Raw genomic sequence first — 22,391 nt, 5'->3', positions numbered from 1 at the left:
CTACCCAATAGTTAGGACTGCAGCAATGTGGAATGAAGAACATAGTACAGTTTTGTACCTACCATAAATGTAGATGTTCGAGGATCCACATTGCTGCAGTCCAATTTACCCTCCCTCCTTCCCCTCTGTGTTTAGGGGTGGTTGTGTAGGTGAGGTTATATTCTGGAAATTTTGTATATATTGTACATATTTTTGGTGCAGGTATGTTTGGAGTTTTTGGTTTTGGCCTTGTCTTTTTAGGGTCTTCTGACATCTGGGGCAAGAAAAGACTGAGGATATGACGTCGGTCATGCGCATTAGTACCCTGACGTACTGACGTCAGTCTAATGCGCCTTGACCGACGTCAGCCATATACTTTGGTATTCGGGCCGACTGGACAGTGGACTACCCCAATAGTTAGGACTGCAGCAATGTGGATCCTCGAACATCTACATTTATGGTAGGTACAAAACTGTACTTTTGTGCTTACTAATGACAGCTTACCTTCTGACCAACTCCTTCTGGCATACCTTAACAGCAATCAGGCTTCTTCCCTGGCTACAGCATGGATAGTTACCCAGGTCCTTCTCCGAATGTACTTAAAAAGGAAAAATTAAAGCTCTATCTGTGCCTCCAGTGCAGGCTGTTAGTATGCCTCTGCCAAAAGTGGGTGACTCTGTAGTGTCCACTGTTCATTCATCATCTACCTGTTTCCTCAAATCTCTTTAGTGTAGCCTTACAAGCCAGTATGGACCAAAGATCAGACACATCCACTGCAGCTGTTCCAGTGCTCTGCTTAGGCATGGGAGAACCATCCATTTTGGATACAGAAGATACTTTGAGAGAATGTTCTTAAGTTGACCAGGGAAAGAGACCTTTTGCTCAGGATAATATGCGGATGTACCTATAAAAAGGAAACAAAATTAAGTACATTGAAAATAAATGGTTGTCATTGCTGTCAGTAAAAATTACCACCACCCTGGTCAATAGTTTATTACAGTCAGTTAATGTTGGGAGTTATTTGAATTCACACAATTCTACTATGACTTCTAAGGAAGAGAAAATTTATTAACATATCCACAAAACAAACAGCACCAGAATTGCCCATTCTAAAGACTTAAACCTTGCCTTTATTTAAATAGGACCTGCTGGAGAGAGAGGTATGTATCCCAGAGAGTACCTAGTCTATGGAACAAGCTCCCCATCCATGTGAAGCAGAGATCTTCCCTAACCCAATTCAAGTGCAACTTGGACAATTGGATGGTAAACTGGAAATTCATCCCTGGTTTGGCATCTATTTCTCTAATGGACACAGGTAACCTGCAAATGGTTCATCTCCCAGGCCCATGCTTACACTTATCAAGGGTATCGGAACTTGTCAGAGATTTGGGATGCATGGCTAGTCATAAAAAGGCCCTTGTGGCCGTTAGCCTAGTAAACACCTATGAACCTAAGAGGATGAATTTTCTGAAGTCTGATGTTGACAGAGACAGGGTTATCTTAAGGGTTCTGTAGCCCAAGACTATTGAGTTACTTGACATTGAGCGTGAAGTTGTCCCTGTGGAAGCTTTCATGTTTCTGTGACTGTTTCCAGGTTAAGGAATGTATTTGCTTGGGAACAGACAGATGTTCCCCAAGTTGGGAAGATATGATTTACTTAAACAAGAATATCCTAATTCTGCAGGAGGGTGCCCTCAAAGTTGCCTGTAAGGATTCTGATTCTCTTCAGTTGCTAAAAAAAGCAAATAAATTGTATAAAGATTCACAAGCTAATAAAATTTCTATTCTTGTGCTACAGCTGAACCAGCTGCTATCATGCATACGGCTCCAGCAGTGCAAAAGCATCTTTCCTTCTCCAACACAGTTGCTGAGGGTAAGGAGGATAAGTGGCTTGGACAGACAGGGTGAGAGACTTTCTCCTGCCAAGTTAGCCTTCAGAATCTTGAACTACCTGGCTATATGTAGAAGTTTATTTTAAAAAGTGCTAAGACCTTGGAGGAATTTTCTGCTTGTCTGACACCTGAAGATAGGTTGTATGTGAATCAGATTGTGTCTGACTTGTCTCACGTTTCTAAACATGCCTTAAAAAGTGTGTATGATTGTCATAATATTGTTTCCAGGGCTTTTGCTTCAACTACTATTTTGAGGAGTATATAACCAAAAATTTTCAGATGACTTAGTCATAAATTTTGAGTTCTCCTGTAGACTCAGAAGTTTTATTTGGGCCTGTTGCTATGCAGGTCCTCAAACAATGGTTTAAGAGCAATGCATGAATTCAAATTCTTCCCTTCTAAACCCTCTCCCCCTTTCAAAGGACATAACAGGCAGACTCCCCCAAAAAAATGGCAAGAGCAAAACAACCCCAAATCCAAAAATCAAGGATATTTCCTTAAAAGGGGTCAGACACCAGCTTCAGAATAACTGTGCCTAAGACCTGGTCATCTTCCCATGCTCCTCCTGTCCCTCCTTTTCTTCCACTGTCAGTATCTGACCCTGAGTGCTCCAGTGTGGTATTAGATAATTTCAGACAAATGGGTTTTGAATCTGATTCAGGAAGATTACAACTGGCAATGGATAAATTCTCCTCCTCCTTTCAGGGGGATTATCCCTCACCCTCCAAACCAAAAAGTATTGTTTACTCAGGATCTCCAACATGTGAAAGACTACTCTGGTGTCATAGAACATATTCCTGCAGAACACTTAGGAAGTGGCTTTTATTCCAGAATGCTTCTCGTCCCAAAAAGAAAAAGCCATCCGTGGAGATCAGTATTAGATCTTTCTTCCTTAGTCTGTATGTGAAGGTTCCAAAATTCAGGATGTTGACTCTCTAGTCATTGTTAGCCCTTCTGCCAGACCACTGTGTTATGGTAACCTTAGACTTCAAGGGTGCTTAGCATCACATTCCATTACTATAATACAAGCACCCACCCCTACTCGGCATCTTAGGTCCTCTAACAAACAACTCTTAGCCATAACTAAACCCAATAAAATAGCTGGACAATGTCTCTATTCCCATGCCATTGCCAAACTTTGGAATGTGCTCCCTCTCTCTTTTACTCAACTAGACTCTTTAAAAAATATTTAAATTTGCACTAAAAGAACACTATCTCAATAACCTTATCTGTTCTTCTAATCATATAATTAAACCACCTTAAATTTTTTGGCCACTATACACTACAAATACTTTTACTAACAATGTAGTTGCAATTTACACTATTTGTCTTCATATCCAATCTCTCTCACTTTCCTTATTGCTGAATACACAGAATTGATTAAACAGTACTCTTACTTATGAGAATATACAAAGAGAATTACTAAAAATCTAACACACTGTGTTTATTTTCTTGTATTGTATACCTCTATAATATGTATTTGTCTTGTATATCTACTTCAATTTGTATTGTGTAAAAGCTTTCTTGACTTTCAAAGTTAAGCTGATGTTATGTAAAAAGTTCTGTGATTGTATGCAGCTTTTCTCCCCAGGCCTCCACTGAAAGTGGGTCATTGGCCCAATGGACTTTCCCAGTCAACAAATGTCAATAAATAAATAAATTGTAAATCTAGGTAACATTATCAAGTCTCTGCATTATCCTTTGGGCTATCTACATCTCAAAGTATGCTTACAAAGGGCTTAGCTTATGTGGTGGCTCATTGCAGACCGCAGGGTATCAACATTTTTCCTTATTTAGACCTGCATATTTGTGCATCTTTGCCCAGATGCCAGGACTCTAACAAAGGATTCATCCCTTCTAACCCATCTGGGATTTTGATAAACACAAAAACTCTTCCTGACTCCATCACACAGGATTGTGTTTTTATGGTGCCTTATAACCGCTCTCATGAAAAAAGTTTTTTTTTACCTCAAGACAAAGTGGAAACATATTGGGAAGTATTTCTGAACTGTTCTCATCTAACATGAGCTTCAGCCACAAAATTCCTCATAATTCTGAGCCTTGTGGCTTCTATGATTCCAATCATAGAGTATTAGGCTATCGACCTTAGGGGCTTTTTTAAGCCCAGCAATGCTTCCCAACAACATTTGATAGATATTGGTTCCTAAGGGTTTTGTGGGATACATATAGATAGATAGATAGATAGATAGATAGATAGATAGATAGATAGATAGATAGATAGAGATATACACACACACTTGGCCATGGGTGGCCTAGCATTTAAAAGTTTCCTTTCTCTAATAGAGACATAGGTGCCAGACCATGAGTTCATTTGTGGTTCCACATCCATTGATCCACATTTTTCTTAAATATAAGCAGGGAAGAACTCTGCTTCACACAGATAGGAAACCTATTACAGAGACGTGGGGCAACTGAGAGACATACTTGTCCCTCCAGCTTATCTTATTTATGTTACAAGCATGGTTTTGGACCCTAGATCAGGTATTCCTTGTGCTATTTATTTTACGGATGTGCAACAGGTCCATTAGGGCTGGCTTGGAGGATGTTTTGTAGGCCAGGCATAGGTTACCTCTCAGCAGCCTGTAGGAGATTGCATATAAGGACAAGGCTTTGAGGTGATCAGCATAAGACTTGTTTTTCACACCATATATTCATTTTGTGAGGGTAGGGCTGCCGTGGTGCAGTGGTTAGTGTTGTTGCCTCACAGCAAGAGGTTCTCCCGTTCGATTCTCAGCTGGAGCGCCTTATGTGTGGAGTCTGCATGTCCTCCCCATGGTCGTATGACATGCAGGTAGGTGCATGGGTGAATGGGTGTGCCTTCTTTGAAGGTTGGGCATCAAGCTGGCAGCTCGGCACCGTAAAATCCACTGCCAATCATTAGCGGGCTGGAGTTCTGCTGTGGAGAACCCTAACCGGGAAAAGCCGAAAGATATTCTTTTTGTGAGGAATCTCTGAGAGGACACTGTAGTTGTTGCATATGTGTAGCCAAGTACTTACTGACAGGGGCATTGTACACATTGATTGGTCTTATGAAAGCAGAGTGCAACGGAACAATGACATGTTTGGATCTAGTTGCCATAACCCTGCTTATGTAAGTTGTGCAGCATGGAATGATTTCCTCACTACAGTAGACACGTGATAGTCAAATGCCAAATCACAGTCTATATGCATTCCTATATCCCTGATTACAGACTATACTCATAGGGATAGTTTACTGGGGTAATCATTTTTCTGAAAGATGCTATGATGCACTTTTTAGCACTGAGGTTTAGACGGTGACTCTAGCACCAGTTATTAGTCTGTCAGATTTGGTATATGTAATTAGCAGGGGGTGCAGAAGGGCTTGCCCCTCAAAATCATGTATAAACTTTTTTGTTTTGTATTTTTTGATTGGTAATCAATCAGTTGAGTGTGTGTGTGTGTGCGTGTACATATATAGATATATATATATATATATATATATATATATATATATATATATATGTAAACACTAATAAACTCCTTATGAAACTGAAGAAAAATAACTTATTATAATTAAACTTCAAACACTGTAGCTTAGAAACAAAATGTGAAAGAGCCAATGATTAGCGCTTTCATCCCTTTAATAGTATTGGGACTTCATCAGATGAAATAAGATAAACTGCTGCGGTAGCGTTGTCACCTCACAGTAAGATGTTGTCCCGTTCGATTCTCAGCTAGAACATCTTCTGTGTGGAGACAATGCGTGAATGGGCGTACCTTCGTTGAAGGTTGTGCATCAGGGCCGGCAACTCAGCACGTAAAAATCTACTGCCAATCATTAGCGGACCGGAGTTCTGCTGTGGTGACCCCTAACTGGGAAAAGCCGAAAGACACACCTTAAGCAATAAATAGTAAAAATAGTGGGAGGTTACATTTACATATAATCCAATAGTTGTTCAGTAAGCTGGTGTAAAATAACAGTAAACAATGGAATAAATACACCATTGAAATGATAGCAATTATGCATATTTAAAAGATGCTGTCAATGCAAATGTTATGTTAGTTACTATATGCACCAGTTTAATATCTCCATTTTAATACACATTTGATATTTAGGTTCTCATTAAGACCTAGTGGAGCATCCGCTCCAAGTCTAAATTGTCAGAGGAGTTCCCGCACTTCTAAGAGATTATTAGTATCACCAAAAAAGTACATTAATATTTTCTAATACAATAAATATGAATTTAGTAAAATTAGGACATAACGAAAAAGAAAAGCACCCAAAGGACCACAGGCTATTTATTTTAATAAAATAATAAAATAGTACACAGTACATCAGTATTAAGCGCTTTCATCAAAAATTTTGACTTCATCAGAACAGTCACACAATTTCAAAACTACCAATAAATACTCTCCACTTAATAAGCAATGAATTAACTTGCCAGTAAATCAATTAAGTAAAATACTGTTTCCTTAAAAAAGTATCTCAACATTCCCACTTCATATTAACAAACTATATGCATACCTACAAAAAATAAAACATAGAAAATACATATTATGTTCCCAGTCTATACAGATCCATATTTTGGTCCATATTGTTAAACACTACTTCTTCATTAAAGTTAAATATGTAAATATTATAATGTATTTATGTCTTAAATATACATTGAAAAGTGCCCATATAATTTATAATGCCCTAAATATATGCAAATATTGTTCACTCATTAATGCATACTTAAATACTCTAAGTAATTCTATTTTAGCTTTTTCCTTTAATACTGGGAAGATGGATAAATGGTCATTCAACCCTAGAGGGAAACTGGCGGCCAGTCTAAGTTGCCACATTAGTTCCTTTTGGCAGAGATAATTCTTCCAGTCTCCACCCCTTACATGCAGGTTGACCACATCCACAATACCAAACTTACAACCTGTGTGTCCCAAACAGTCCAAACTGTGTCTGTAAAGGGCATTGGTCTCTTTCTTGTTTTTGATTTCATATAGGTGCTCATAACTCCTGCACCTAAAAGCCCTCTTCCCAATATAAAACCCTGGACATGTATTGCATAATGCAATATAAACTATTCTATTAGTATGGCAATTCCCTTTTCTAAAACATAAAACACTGCCTATCCTGTTACTTAATGTAATAGAAGAACCCTGAAAAATGTACCCACATTGGGAGCACCTCCCACATGGTTTGGTGTTTTCCTCAATGTTAACCTGACTTACCTTACTCTTCTCTAAATTTAACTTTATGTTGTTGCCAACTTTCATAGAAAAAATAGGGTTCTCCCCTACCTTACTGAAAATTTCATTGTTGATCTTAAAAAATTCCCCAATGTTTGTATATAATTTGCTTGACTGTATTAGATAAAGGACTGTGTTGGACAATACATGCCTGTTGGTAATTCTTGGTCCCTGTATTAGTGGGGATTCAACAGTCAATTCACCTGCAATATTCCCTGATCCTTGATCTTGTTTGTCCTTCCCGGACCTTGTCCTGACATCCCACAACTTAAAAGGGGTTTGTATTTATTTCCCCATTGTTCAATAATATCTTTTATAATAGGTTCAACCACGTGCGATGGGTATCCTCTTTCAAAAAACAAGGTCTTTAAAAAATTAAGCCCTGCTATGACATCTTCCTTTTCAGAGATCATTCTAGCCACTCTGATGCCCTACCCCTTCACAATACTTTTTTTCTGTTTGTGATGGTGGTGGCTGTGATAGTGTAAGTAACCGTTACAAAGAGTAGGCTTGTGGTACACATTGGATTTAAAATCGCAAGAGGTCTTAGTAATCATCACATCCAGGAAATTAATTTCTGTTTTCCTGACTATAATAAACAAAAACTGTCTGATATTAAAAAAGAAATCATTGAACTGCATAATATGGTTACCAAACATCCTGAGTTTGAATTACTACAATATATTTATCTAGGCATCCATCCTAGAATCACCCGCCATGTGGCCACAATAATTCATCGAAAAAAAACAAAAACTAATAATAGACTTTACTCAATATCAAAACCAAAGGGCTTATCCATTAAGATGTGAAGGAGGGCATAGATTCAGCTTCAGGAATCTAAATGGGGATGGCCAACGTCATTTTACTCGAACTTCGCCTCAATATGATTTTCAGATTCCAGGAATGTCTATGAACCAAAATAACTCTCCAGTACAACTGTTACTAGTTTCCCTTGCAAATGTGCCTTCCTCTAACCCCACAGAACAAACTAACCGAACACCAGCGTCTCTTAATCAGACTGTGATTACTCCAGGAATGCCATCCGATCCTATTTCATTACTGGATCCTGTTTCCCCAGGAAACATTAATAATTCTAATAATGTATTTTCTCCAATCGCACAATGTATCGATTCTGTTCCAATTACTACAGTTAGACGAGGAAGATCGGCTTCTTACAGAGGCAGAGGCAGATCTACGGACTTAAACTCTCCAGGATACATTTCAAGCCCTGCTCCTCCTCGACTTGTGGTTAATAAATTTAACAGACCACATTTAAGAGGAAATATAGGAATTGCTAGGGGAAGACCTAGAAGAAATGTTATTGATCGTTGACGGCCATGTACTCCTGACCATGATGGGAATGAAATAAACTATACCACGGATGCAGACATTTCTGACACTTCTGACACTGACGCATTCAATCTCACAGACAGAATACTTTCTAAACCTGCCTTACAACTTTTAAGGAAGGGATTTTCTTTCATTCCAGCTCAGAGAGCTAATTTGGCATCTTTATTACTGGACTTGAGACTTTTTTTTGTGAAAGCTTAATTTAAAATTATTGTACAGTAATGATTATATGGACTTGAAAGGTACAGTAAACTCTGATTCTAAGGATATAGATTCTATAGATATAGATTCTTCTTTAGACAATAGCTTCACACATATCCCATTTAGAAAAAGCCTAATTCATCATCATCATCATCATCATCATCTTTCGGCTTTTCCCGTTAGGGGTCGCCACAGCGGATCATCTCTTTCCATTTCTTCCTATCCTCTGCATCTTGCTCTGTCACACCAACCGCCTGCGTGTCCTCTCTCACCACATCCATAAACCTTATCTTAGGCCTTCCTGTTTTCCTCTTACCTGACAGCTCCATCCTTAGCATCTTTTTCCCAATATACCCATCATCCCTCCTCAGCACATGTCCAAACCAATGCAATCTCGTCTCTCTTGCTTTGTCTCCAAACTATCCAACATGAGCTGACCCTCTAATATACTGATTCCTAATCCTATCCATTATAGTCACACCTAGTGCAAATCTTAACATCTTTAACTCTGCCACATCCAGCTCTGACTCCTGCCTTTTTGTCAATGCCACTGTCTCCAACCCATATAACATAGCTGGTCTCACTACTGTCTTGTAGACCTTCCCTTTCACTCTTACTGGTACCCGTCTGTCACAACTCACTCCTGACACTCTTCTCCACCCATTCCACCCTGCCTGTACTCTCTTCGTCACCTCTCTTCCACATTCACCAATTCTCTGAACTGTTGATCCCAAGTACTTAAACTCGTCCACCTTTACCAACTCTACTCCCTGCATCCTCACCATTCCTCTACCCTCCCTCTCATTTACACACATATATTCTGTCATAGCCCTGCTGACCTTCATTCCTCTGCTCTCTAGAGCATATCTCCACCTCTCCAGAGTCTCCTCAACCTGATTCCTACTCTCACTACAGATCACAATGTCATCTGCAAACATCATAGTCCACGGGGCCTCCTGTCTGATCTCATCTGTCAACCTGCCCATCACCACTGCAAATAAGAAAGGACTCAGAACTGATCCTTGATGTAATCCCACCTCCACCTTAAATGGATCTGTCACTCCCACTGCAATCCTCACCACTGTCACACTACCCTCGTACATATCCTGTACCACTCTTACATACTTCTCTGCCACTCCCGACTTCCTCATACAATACCACAACTCTTCTCTAGGCATCCTGTCATATGCTTTCTCCAAGTCTACAAAGACAGAATGCAACTCCTTCTGACCTTCTCTGTATTTCTCCAATAACACTCTCAGCAAACATCGCATCTGTAGTGCTCTTTCCTGGCATGAAACCATACTGCTGATCACTAATCATCACCTCCCTTCTTAACCTAGCTTCTACTACTCTCTCCAAAGCCTAATTAACCCTCCTTTAGGCAATACCTTACATATCTTTCAAAAAATGTGTGAAAAGGATTTTCATTCCCTTCTTTCTAAGAATAGTAATAATAAATGGTTTAACCTATCTACTGAACAGATGTCGGCCCTCAAAACTTTACAACATGATGTCTTAAAGAATCATGAGGGCCGACAAAGGTACTGGCATAGTACTCATGGAACAGGAGAAATATGTTGAGCTGTTACAGGTTGATTTGAATAATAGCAATTATTACACCAAGGTCACTATTAAGGAAGTCAATACTATGTTTAAAAAAATAGATAAGACTATTTCTGATTTATATAAACAACATGCCATTTCAGATGAAGAAGCTGATTTTATGAAAGTTAATGACCCTCATCTAGGAAAATTCTTTGGCATATCCAAAATGCATAAAGATTTAATTAATCCACCTTTTAGACACATCATATCTAATAAGAAAACCAAAACAGAGAAGATTTCACAGTATCTAGATTTTATTTTGAACCCTATAGTACGACACTCACCTTTTCATATCAGAGACTCTTGGGACTTCTTAAATATATTATATTTACACCCTCCTACCACCCAAAACTACATTTTAGTTACTCTTGATACAGAAGCCCTTTACACAAACATCCCCCACACTGAAGGTATTGAATATATGAAATCCTATTAATCCCAACGCACTAACTTTTCTTCAAATAAAATTAACACTATTTGTACACTTATTACACTAGTTTTACAAGGGAATTTTTTTCACTTCAATGATACCATATGTCAACAAATCAAAGGAGTGGCAATGGGCTCTAAAGTAGCCCCTGCCTTTGCCAACCTAGTACTTGCTGCCTGGGGAATTAACACTTTAATTACACTTCCTGGCTATGAACATGTTCACCTATACTATAGATATATTGATGATGCCTTTTTCATCTGGGAGGGTGATAATACCAGCTTACTAGAATTTATTAATAATATATCTATGAGCCTTCCCTTTCTGAAATTCAACATATCTACTATAGGGTCACAGATTAATTTTTTGGACACTAATATTTCTTTTAACAAGGACACACTATCTTGGTCTTCTAATATTCATAGAAAAAGCACCTTCAGAAATAATTATTTAGATTACACTAGTATGCATCCTTTCCACATGAAAAGAAATGTTGCCAGAGGACAATACATATCTCGAAACATTAGCGATGATAATGATTTTTATATTGAATGTGAAATACTTACTAACCTTTTACTAGAAAGAAACTGCCCCTTTACTTTATTAAATTCTTTATTTATGGAAGTATCGTCACATAGACATCATAAATTCCCACCCATTATTAAACATGGTTTTACACCTAAATACCGTCATTTTGACAGCGCTTATACTGATAATAGAAATAGTACTAATCAGTTTACTCCTACCAATACTAGCCCCCCTACTACAACCAATCAGAATTACACTATACCACACGCACCCCTTTTAGGTAATACAGACACGAATGCTCATTGTATTGTAAATAATACAAGAATGAATGTAAGAGAATTGCATAATGAATCCACTACTATTCCTGCTATTAATGCACAATCTGATACTAATAATTTATTTATGTATACTACTTGTAGGAACACCAAGCATACTGAGTGGGTCAGTAGTTTCCCGATCCCTATTTGTAGGGACGCTTTTGTTATTAAGGACATCATTTGCAACAACTGGGACGTACTGACTAGTAGTCTGGATATTTTATATAAATTAGGTGTTACTCCCATTTTTACCTTCAAAAGAACAAATACTATTAGAAGTTCTTTTAAAAACAGAGATTCTTCGTTCTTACTTTCACCTAATGAACCAATGACTGAAAATACTACCCCAGGGATGTTTTCCTGTAACTCTTGAGTGGCTTGTCCTTATATTAACACTAGAACAGTATACAAATTTAAACATAATGGGTTTACTATAAACTTCAAATGTCATTATAACTGTAAGTCTATGTATGTATGCAGCTAATTTTCTTTCATGCTCCTCTTTTTACATTGGAAAATCAACAAGGAAACTTTCTTCTAGGATAAAGGAGCATTGTGCAGCAATTAGGAACCCGGACTTCTGCAATGCACTTGCGAAACACAGTAAAGTATGCCCTAATTATACTAAATTCACGTTTATTGTGTTAGAAAATATTAATGTATTTTTTGGTGATACTAATAATCTCTTAGAAGTGCGGAAACTCCTTTGGCAATTTAGACTTGGAGTGGATGCTCCACCAGGTCTTAATGAGAACCTAAATATCAAATGTGTATTAAAATGGAGACATTAAACTGGTGCATATAGTAACTAACATAACATTTGCATTGACAGCATCTTTTACATATGTATAATTGCAATCATTTCATTGGTGTATTTATTCCATTGTTTACTGTTATTTTACACCAGCTTACTGAACGACTATTGGATTATATGTAAATGTAACCTCCCACTATTTTTACTATATATTGCTTAAGCAGTTTATCTTATTTCATCTGATGAAGTCCCAATACTATTAAAGGGATGAAAGCGCTAATCATTGGCTCTTTCACATTTTGTTTCAAAGCTACAGTGTTTGAAGTTTAATTATAATATATATATATATATATATATATATATATATATATATATATATATATATATATATATATATATATATATTAGAGAGACACACACACACACACACACACACACACACATACATATATAATGGAACAAATACTAAGCAACAGCTCATTATTTGTTGTGCTGTAATGCCCTTCAAGGTGGACATTACACGGAAATAACAGATCTTCCACAGGTAGGGGAGGCCCTGTACTTACTGCATCAAGCTTTTCAACACCTCTAGGTAGTCCATTACAACATCCCTGGGCAGTTTACTTCCCAGTAATGCCAATCCTGTCAGGCTTTATTATTTTTGTGCATGCCTGTGTATATGTATGTATGTATTTGTGTGTGTGTGTGTGTGTGTGTGTGTGTGTGTGTGTGTGTGTGTGTGTGTATATATATATATATATATATATATATATACACGCACATATGTAATGTGTGGGTATGTGTACATATGTGTATTTTGTCAAAATGGAAATCTTCAACTTCTTTGGTCACTTCCAATTTTTCTTTATTGTATTACCTGCAATTTTGTGTGAGATCGGAGAACAGCAGGATGAAGGATATTTTGCCTCTTCCCTGCCATTATTCAGTTTTGGGGGGTTGGTATATTTATGTAGCAGGGTGTGAGGAATTGCAGGAGGTTTACACTCCCCATGCAAATCACTTGCTTTTGTATTTTTACATTATTTACAACTAAGCAGTCTGTTAGTGATTTAATTTGATTGTGTCTGATATTTGTTTATTTGGTATCTGAAAAGCAGAAACAGTGTTTGTTGCAAACTCTAACCTGCATCTCACCTAACTACAGTTCTAACTGGCTTTGTAAGCAGAAACACACTTGGTATTTGTAAGCAGAAACATACAGTTGTTTGTTTATTTGGTATTTGAAAAGCAGAAACACAGCATTTGTTACACATTCTAACCAGTATCTTACCTAACTATGGTGCTACTTTAATCTATTAGACTTAGTACATTGTTACATTTGTCTGTTATGATCTGCGTAGATACTGTTTCCTGTTCTTTGTGATTCTTTACTCTTCCCTGGACATTTACCTCTGTACCTACTTACTGTACCATTTCTTGTACTCACTCTCTGCTTTCTGATAATCCTTCCATCACTCTCTAATATCCTGTATTCTCTCCCAGTTTGTTTCCATTTTCAATAAAACTGTACTATTCACTTTCTGCTCGCATTCTATTTTTTTTTCTTTGCAGTTTGCTTAGGCAACACACAAGCCACGGGATCGCACCCCCCCCCCCACCTTCGGTTCTGAAGCAAAGTTTCAGCAAAAGCTCAAATCACCTCTGGGAAATCTCAACTTTTATACCCAAGCTTTCCTTTACAATTAATCATTAGGTGAATGTCATTGAATTGTTTTTAATAATTTTCTCTTTGTGACTATCATTGTGAGGTGAGCACAGCTGCATTGAGCTCCATTCAGATTCCAACTTGGAGAGCTTTAATACGCTACTAATTATATAACATCCTTATTCTCTCTGTATGCAAACAGATTAGTTCCAGAGTCTAAGATTAAAACTATTCCATAACAAAACTTTAGTTCCGTCCCAATTCCCTTAACTCTACTCATCCTTAAAAAGCTTGCTAGCAACATTTTCTAATAGACAAACAGCTACTGATTTTTTTTTGAGCTTTCTCGTGCCTCGGGTGTAGCCCCGCTCTCACCCCCCATTGTTAACACCAACTCTACACCCTACTTCCCTTTCCTGTTCTCCACACAAACAATAACTCAGCCCTCCCCTGTCCCACAATACACTTGCAGACTATTACGTCTCCTTCCACTACCCACATTACTCCTACCCCCCTACTCAGACATCACTTAAGCAACACACTCTCACATACCAACCTGCAAAATAAACCTACTACTTACTCCTCTATTACCACTGTCAGTACTCTAGCACTCAATACTCTTACCCATCATGCCTTTCTCTACTACCCTTTTTCTTGTAGTACCTCCATTACTCCTCATTCACACTCCCACCTCACTTGATATCCAGTTATCTCCTGTTCTCAAAGTTCCTACAATACCTCATACTAGGGATACCTCATCTCCTTTTCATTAATTTGCTATTTTTGCTTCTATCTTTTCTACTTAAACTCCTCTTCCTAAAATCAAAATCCCCCCCCCCACCTACACCACATTCCCTAAAAATAAAACAAAATATTTTATCTTTAACTTATGCAAATATAACTGCCACTATTACCCTAATGTTCTTCTACTTGCAGGAGATATTCATCCCAATCCAGGTCCCACTCAACACAGCTCCACCTATTACTATAGTCCCACTAACCTATATGCCTCTGCCCCCCCCCACCAAACAAACAAATCTCCTTTTACTCAATAAACACTAGAAGTATATTAAACAAGGTTAGTGAACTTCATGATTGGATCTCAAGCCACACCCCTGATGTCATCATCCTAACAGAAACTTAGCTAAAACCCCAACACCATGAGAAAGACTTTCTCCTTCCTGACTACAGTACACTGCGTCTTGACCGCCAAAAGAAAAAGGGTGGTGGAGTTGCCATTGTTTATTCTAACCACCTTACTCTGGCAACTCCTAACAAAACTATCCTGTCCTTTTCCCCTGCTGAAATACTGACAGCCAACCTTTTACTTAACACCCATACCACCATCACAATAGTAGCAATCTACATTCCCCCCCGGCAGATAACTTAGCCCTGCGGGAAAACATACTCTCATACTTCTGTCAACATATTCCTAATGAAACCATTATTTTTGGTGATGTCAGTATTAATTGGTTAACTCTCTGTAACCCATATTTTTCATTACACATTAACTTGTACAGCTTTACTCAACTTATCACTGATGCCACCCATACAAACAACTCTCATACACACAGCACCTTTATCAACTGGATTCTAGTCTCTCATCCCTCTAAATATTACAATCCAGAAACCCTTCCAACACATTAAGTGATCACTCCGCAATAAAAGTACTTAGCTATATCCCTCACTTTACTAAACAGCATAGATTTATCACATGCCGCAAGCTTGCTAACTTCCACGCTGACACCTTTAAATCTCTTCTCTCTAAAGGTAACTGGAATGTCCTTACCCAACTCCCACTTGATGATGCTGTCCTGTCTTTCAACTCCACCTTTCTCAGTATTCTTGAATCACTTGCCCCACTTCGCACAGTCCATATTAATTCTAATATATCTCCATGGCTATCAAATTCCAATTGCATCATAATGAAAAATAGAGACAGAGCATGAAAAACATGCACCAAAACAAAGCTCCCTGCAGACTTGCTAAAATACAAAGAACTTAGAAATCAGACCAAAAAGTGTATTAATAAAGATAAAAGAGACTTCTACTATAATCCACCCTCAGCCTTGAAATCTAACCCCCCAAAATTTTGGAACTCATTAAACCACATACTACATCCTGGTGGTCCCTGCTCCCCCAATCCTTGTCCTTATAAGACTCCCAAAGATACTGCCTCCACCTTCAACACATATTTCATTGACTCTGTATCCAAACTATTTAACCCCATTGTCAACTCATCTACCTTTAATAATATTTCAAATCAGTCTCTATCAAATTCCACCATACTCTCATCAAATTCTTTTTCTCTCAAACCTGTACCCACTAGCTAAATCAAATCCCTACTCTCTAATAAACTCAAATCTTACTCAGCTTCTACCGACAACACTCCTTCCCTTTTCCTTCAGTTAGCTGCTGACTCTCTTGCTCTTCCTGTATCTATCTTAATCAACCGCTCCATTTCAGAGTCCTCAGACATCAATAATTTTAGACCAATGACCATTCTCTCTCCTTTCTCTCTAAAGTTCTAGAAAAATGCATACATAAGTTATGGACTACCTACTCTCTGAAAATCTGTTCACACCTACTCAACATGGCTTTATACCAAAGCATAGTACAACTACTGCCCTACTATCATTCCTTAATACTATATCCCTTGCCAGAGATAACAACAAACTTGTCTCCTGCCTATTCTTAGATCTCTCTAAAGCTTTCAACACCGTCTCTCACCCTCTCCTTCTGCACAAACTAACCAACCTTAACTTCTCCCCTGCTACTATTGCATGGTTTTCCAGCAACCTCACTGAGAGATTTCAAGCAGTGAAGTGGCAATCTGCACTCTCCCCTCCTCTCCCAATTAAAGTGGGTGTCCCTCAGGGTTCCATCCTTGGTCCACTATTTTTCAACATATTCACTAATCTTCTTTATTCTTCCTGTCATCAGTCATCACTGGTCCAATACGCTGATGACTCTACTGTCATCACTATTGCTGACTCTCCCTCCAAACTCATTTCTACAACAGAGACTTCCTTTAACTCAGTAGAAAACTGGCTCTCTGATAACCAGCTTATCCTTAACCCCCCCAAAAAAACTAAGTTACTGCTTTTTCTTCCTAAAAACTACAACCACATTAAATCCACTTTCACAATCCTGTCCCTCAATAACACACACATCGAGGTGGAAACTAGCACTAAACTCCTTGGTGTCATCATTGATGACAAATTAAATTCGATCTACACATTAACAACTGTATCAATTAAACTCATCAGAAACTAGGGCTCCTCTACAGCAAGAAAAGGTTTCTCACCAGTGAAGCTAAAGTAACTCTCTCTTATCCCTACCTCCTACCCAGTCTATTATATGGTTCTCAAATTCTTACTTGCCTCAACTCCACACTTCTTGTCAAACTTGAATCTACCTACAACAAGATAACCAAATTCGCAGCCCATCAAACTTAGCAAGTCACATCACTGTCTCTCACTCAAACACCTTAACTGGCTAGAACTACCTCACCGGCTTCTTCTCCCTCAACTCCAGATCATCCACTCTATCCTTTATCAGCCTTCTTACTGTCCTACCCTATCATCTGTCATTTCCCACTATTCACCTCTAGATGCCTCCAGAGCTCCGACCTAGATCTGCTACAAATTCACAAACCTAAAACTAAGAAAAGATTTAGTCTCTATAGCTATAATCCTTCCAAGGCCTGGAACACACTCCCACTAGAGATCAGGTCATTCAAGCAACTTAGTCAATTCAAGAATACCTGTTAAGGCAATGGACCTGCCTCTGTACCCAATCTCCCTTAAACAGCTTATCATCCCTAACTGCACACCTCTATCTGCTCCCAATTTATGTAACTTTCTTTAACTTTCTAGACCTTGTCTCACATTTACTTCTCTATCCTAAGCACAATGCATACATTCTTATCTGCAGAATGTAAGATTTTATGTCTGGTGACAAAACTATTGTTAGTCCTTCTGAATGAAGGATTCTAAATCTGACAGACATAATGATTAATTTACTGTAGTAAATCCCTATTTTTCATGTATATGTTACTTTGAATATTTTCTGTAAACCAGTTGTTGTTTACTTATTTTTGTAAATGATAATCTGTAGAATATGTGGAGCTTTTCTCCCCAGGCCTCCACTGAAAAAGGGCTGCTTAGCTCAGTTGGACAAACCCAGTCAACAAATGTAAAATAAATAAATATTTAGTGATATATTCATAAATAAATATATGTATGTATGTATGTGTGTGCGTTTGTGTGTGTATATATTTATATATAATGTGTGTGTGTAATCTGTAATGTGTGTGTGTGTGTGTGTGTGTATATATATATATATATATATATATATATATATATACACACACACACACACACACACACACACTATAAAATCCAGGGAAGTCTGCATTATTTGGAGAAGTCCAGCTTAATTAATTCCATGACTTTTTTTAGCTAATTGTCTTTCTCAATGGGCAGATCTCTGTTTAGTCACATACATTTTAACTAGTGCCATTCAGTAATGTCTGTTTGTTGTGTTGTGCCAAACAGTCAAGCTTTCAGCTCTCCAATAAGATTTAAAGGTTGTTAGTAGATCCCAGGCACCCTAGGTAAATTTTTCCTTCATGTTAGTATACTGGCTGTTATTTTAAGTATTACATTGCTCTTTTGCTAGCTTACCAGGTAATGTCCTGGTTACAGATGCCAGGACAGAATGTACATCATCTTTTGTGATCTGCATTATTGATAAGAAGCCACCTGTGAGGTTCTGTCTAATTCGATTTTCTATAATCTCAAGTTTCATTTCAAGGGTTTCTTTCCAGTGCAGTGTAACACATACAGGAGGGAATTTGTGGCCTGGTAATGACATAAGACACTGTCAGAGGCATTAAATTTGGTAAGACCAAATTTAATTGTTTGATATGTCTCTCTGAATGGCCTGGTCATAGTTGCCATTGATGTCCTTCCATATCACTGTTACAGTATTCTTTACAATAAGGATCCCCTGCCTAGGGCAGCCTGACATCCGGCCAGTATACCAAAGCCTTTAGGTTGTAATAGGTACACTGTACGTCACATGTATGCTCACTGCGTACAGCGCAGGGCATAAATGTGATGTCTGGATGTACCATCCACAGAATAACTTTGCCGCTAGTCCGAATGCCATCTTCAATCATCTGTCTGATTGCTTGTTCATCTGCTGGTTACCAAGCCACTTCAGATAAGTGCCCCATTGGGGTTTTTGTTATCTTATCTCTTTTTTGTCTTTGTTTCAGTGTTGGTTTCATGTCATCCAGAAAGGGAAAATGCCATTGTGAGAGACAGATTTCCCAACATAGATCATCAAGAGCACTGTTTATTTTGCTTAGGTGCTTCCCATGACCATACGTCTTGTATTATTTGCCAGGCCTTTGTCCTTAAGACTTTGCATACTCAGCTCTCCTCCTTAGCTATTTATTTGGAAAACCAACTTCTAAAACTGTTTGCTAAAGACAACATGAAAGGATCTCCCTGGCTCAAGGGACAGCCATCTGCAAAGAAGAAGACCAAAAAAGTTTGGCCTGATTCTTCTGCTGTGCCTCCTTCAGCAGACATCTCTCTTGATGCTTGTGAAAGCCCGGAAGACTGCCTGGTTTCTCTGTCAGATTCCTCTGCTGTGACCGCTTTGGAGGTCAGCATGTATCCAGCTTCGTGCATGTCCATGGAGGCTTTGCAGACATCTGCTTCAGATGTACAAGGTGAACCACGGCTGATAAATACAGAAGTGTCTAGGGGTGTTTCTCATATTTTGGCTAAGGAAGAGATACCAACTACACTAACTGAATGTCATCAGGGGTTGGAGCCTCCTAACATCTGTAAGGCTGACATCCTCATGAAAAAGAAGCAAAAAACCAAGCACATTTCTTCGGCTCCTAAAGATCCGAAGAGTGAATGTCAAAACTTCACTCAAGACCTGTTTAATGCCTTTATGGCTCTGAAGACTCCTCAGGAGATTTCTCTTCCACCTCCTCCTTGGTCTTCCACCCCTCTGAAGTGGCCTAGGGAGCAAGATTCCTCAGATGAGGATGGAGATTCTGATGAGGAATCCCTGACTTATTCTTTACAGATTCCTTCTCCCTTAGATTATGGTTCTGAGGAAGAGAGGTCTATTAGTCCTGACTCTCCTACTGAGGAGATTTCTTTTGGTGGTACAATTTCCTGAATAATGACATTTTTTAAATGGGATTGTGCTTGTGTGTGTGATGTTCAGAAGAGGTACTATGAGCTTTTGAAAATGGAGTAAGCACTAACAAATTTTAGCACTACACCCCCTGATACTATCCAGAAGTACAAGGTTCCCTATTCGTCCATTCCAGTCAGTCAATAAACCAGTTCCTTAAACTATCCAGGCATGTCCAAAGCGCAGTTTCAGGTATACTCTCCAGTCCAGCTGGTGAATCTGGGAATCTTGAGGCAATGTTACAATTGCCTTATGTACACAGACAACCCTCTCCTTCTTCCAACAAACTCAAATATTTGTGAGAGATGCAACTATACAGCCAAACTGGAGGCAGGGCTCTCTCAATCCAAGACTGGCACACTCAATAAGGAGGAGAAGGAAACCACTTGCACCACAAAACCAGTCTCACATAGACCAAATGCACCAGCAAACAAGACACATAAACTCACAAAAACATACTCGGAGGCTCTAAATAAAAATCTGCCAAAGCAGCAGAGACCTCCAAAGCAGACACCCAAGCAACCGCCACCCCATAACAACTTACACGTATCACATACTTCATGAAGTCAGTGTGCCACACAGTCGCAGCCCCTAAGGCTAAATAACACACCTAATACACTAGTAATTGGGGACTCTATAGTCAGGCACACTGACGTCCCACTCACCAGACTGAACAAGGAGAAGGTCACTGTAAGCTGCCTGTCGGGAGCCAGGATCTGCCACATAACACAGGCACTCAGGTCACTCCACAGCAGGTACAAATATGACTCTGTCATTGTCCATGTTGGTGTGAATGACCTGAGACATACCTCCCTGGACTACATGAAAAGAGACATAGAGGAGCTCTCTGATCATGTAGCCCAGGCCGGTATGACGCTGACCCTGAGTAGCATATTGCCCTCACCAAGAATGATGCCACAGTATAAAGACAACATGATCAATTTTAACAATTGGCTAAGCTATTGGTGTCATTCAAAGGAGATCCAGTGTCTGTCAGCCTGGGATGACATGCTAGACAAGCCACGTTGCTTCACCAGGGACGGCTTGCACCTGTCACCTTTGGGCTTTCGAATACTGGCTAAGATTCTTGCCACCCCCATAGTGCCTTTTTTAGGCAAAGCCCAAAAGACAAACCCACCTCCATAGACAATACCAGAAACAAAAAACTAAGGGTAATGCTACTCAATGCCAGAAGTCTAAACTTCAAGATGCATGCACTCGAGGCACTCCTCAGTATGGAGAAAATCGATATCTGTGCAGTAACAGAAACCTGGTTCAAGGCTCCAGAGAGCACCCCAGCACTACCAGGATTCAACTCATACCATTCTTTTCGGCCCCAGAACTTGGACCGGACTACTAAAGGCAGGGGAGTATCCATTTTCATCAAGGATACCCACACCTCCAGGTTAGTGGCATTGCACGAGGCAGCAGAAACCATCCACGTGCAACTAACAGTAGGCAAAACTGCTTTTCAATTCATAGCCTGCTACAGATCATCCACCTTGTCTCAGGAGCCCCACTCGGCATTCCTGAGAACACTAGAGAATATGAAGGTCTCACCAAACACAATGATATTGGGGGATTTAAACTACCCAAACATTGACTGGAAAAACTACTCAAGTCCCATCTCTTTTGCCCAACGGTTCCTGGAGTTTATAAACTCAAATGCCATGGAACAACTGGTCACCACTCCCACAAGAGGGGACAACATATTGGACTTGGTCATCACCAACATGGGGGCTCAATGTTCCACACCAGAGGTAAATCCCTCATTGGTAAGATCAGATCATAAACTTATCACAATGGACATCCACATCCCGACCCCACCCCCAGCAAAGGAAACCACTGTGAAAAATTTTTCAAAAGCAAACTTCACACTTCTCAAGACTGAGGTGGAAAGTTTTAAAGCCCCCGGGCTAATGGAAAATGGTACCCAAACCACAGAATCCTTTACAAATGCATTCTATGAGCACCTACAGGAATGCATGGATCGTGCCATCCCAAGTAAAACAAAGACTCACTCCTCCAAGAACAGGAGGCCAGTCTGGTGGACCCCGGCCATAAACAAGCTATATAACAGAAGGAGGAAGCTATTACATGACAAGGCAAAATCCCATAAAGGGAAGGCATCCTTGATCAGTACCAGTAAGAAACTTCGATCCCTCATAAAATCATCAAAGGCCAGCTTCGAAAGAAAGATCGCCAAAGA

This window comes from Protopterus annectens, chromosome 3.part0 (assembly GCF_019279795.1).
Source record: "Protopterus annectens isolate FY-2018-M chromosome 3.part0, PAN1.0, whole genome shotgun sequence".
NCBI classification, from domain to species: domain Eukaryota; kingdom Metazoa; phylum Chordata; order Ceratodontiformes; family Protopteridae; genus Protopterus; species Protopterus annectens.
Note: the sequence above shows the minus strand (reverse complement) of the source record.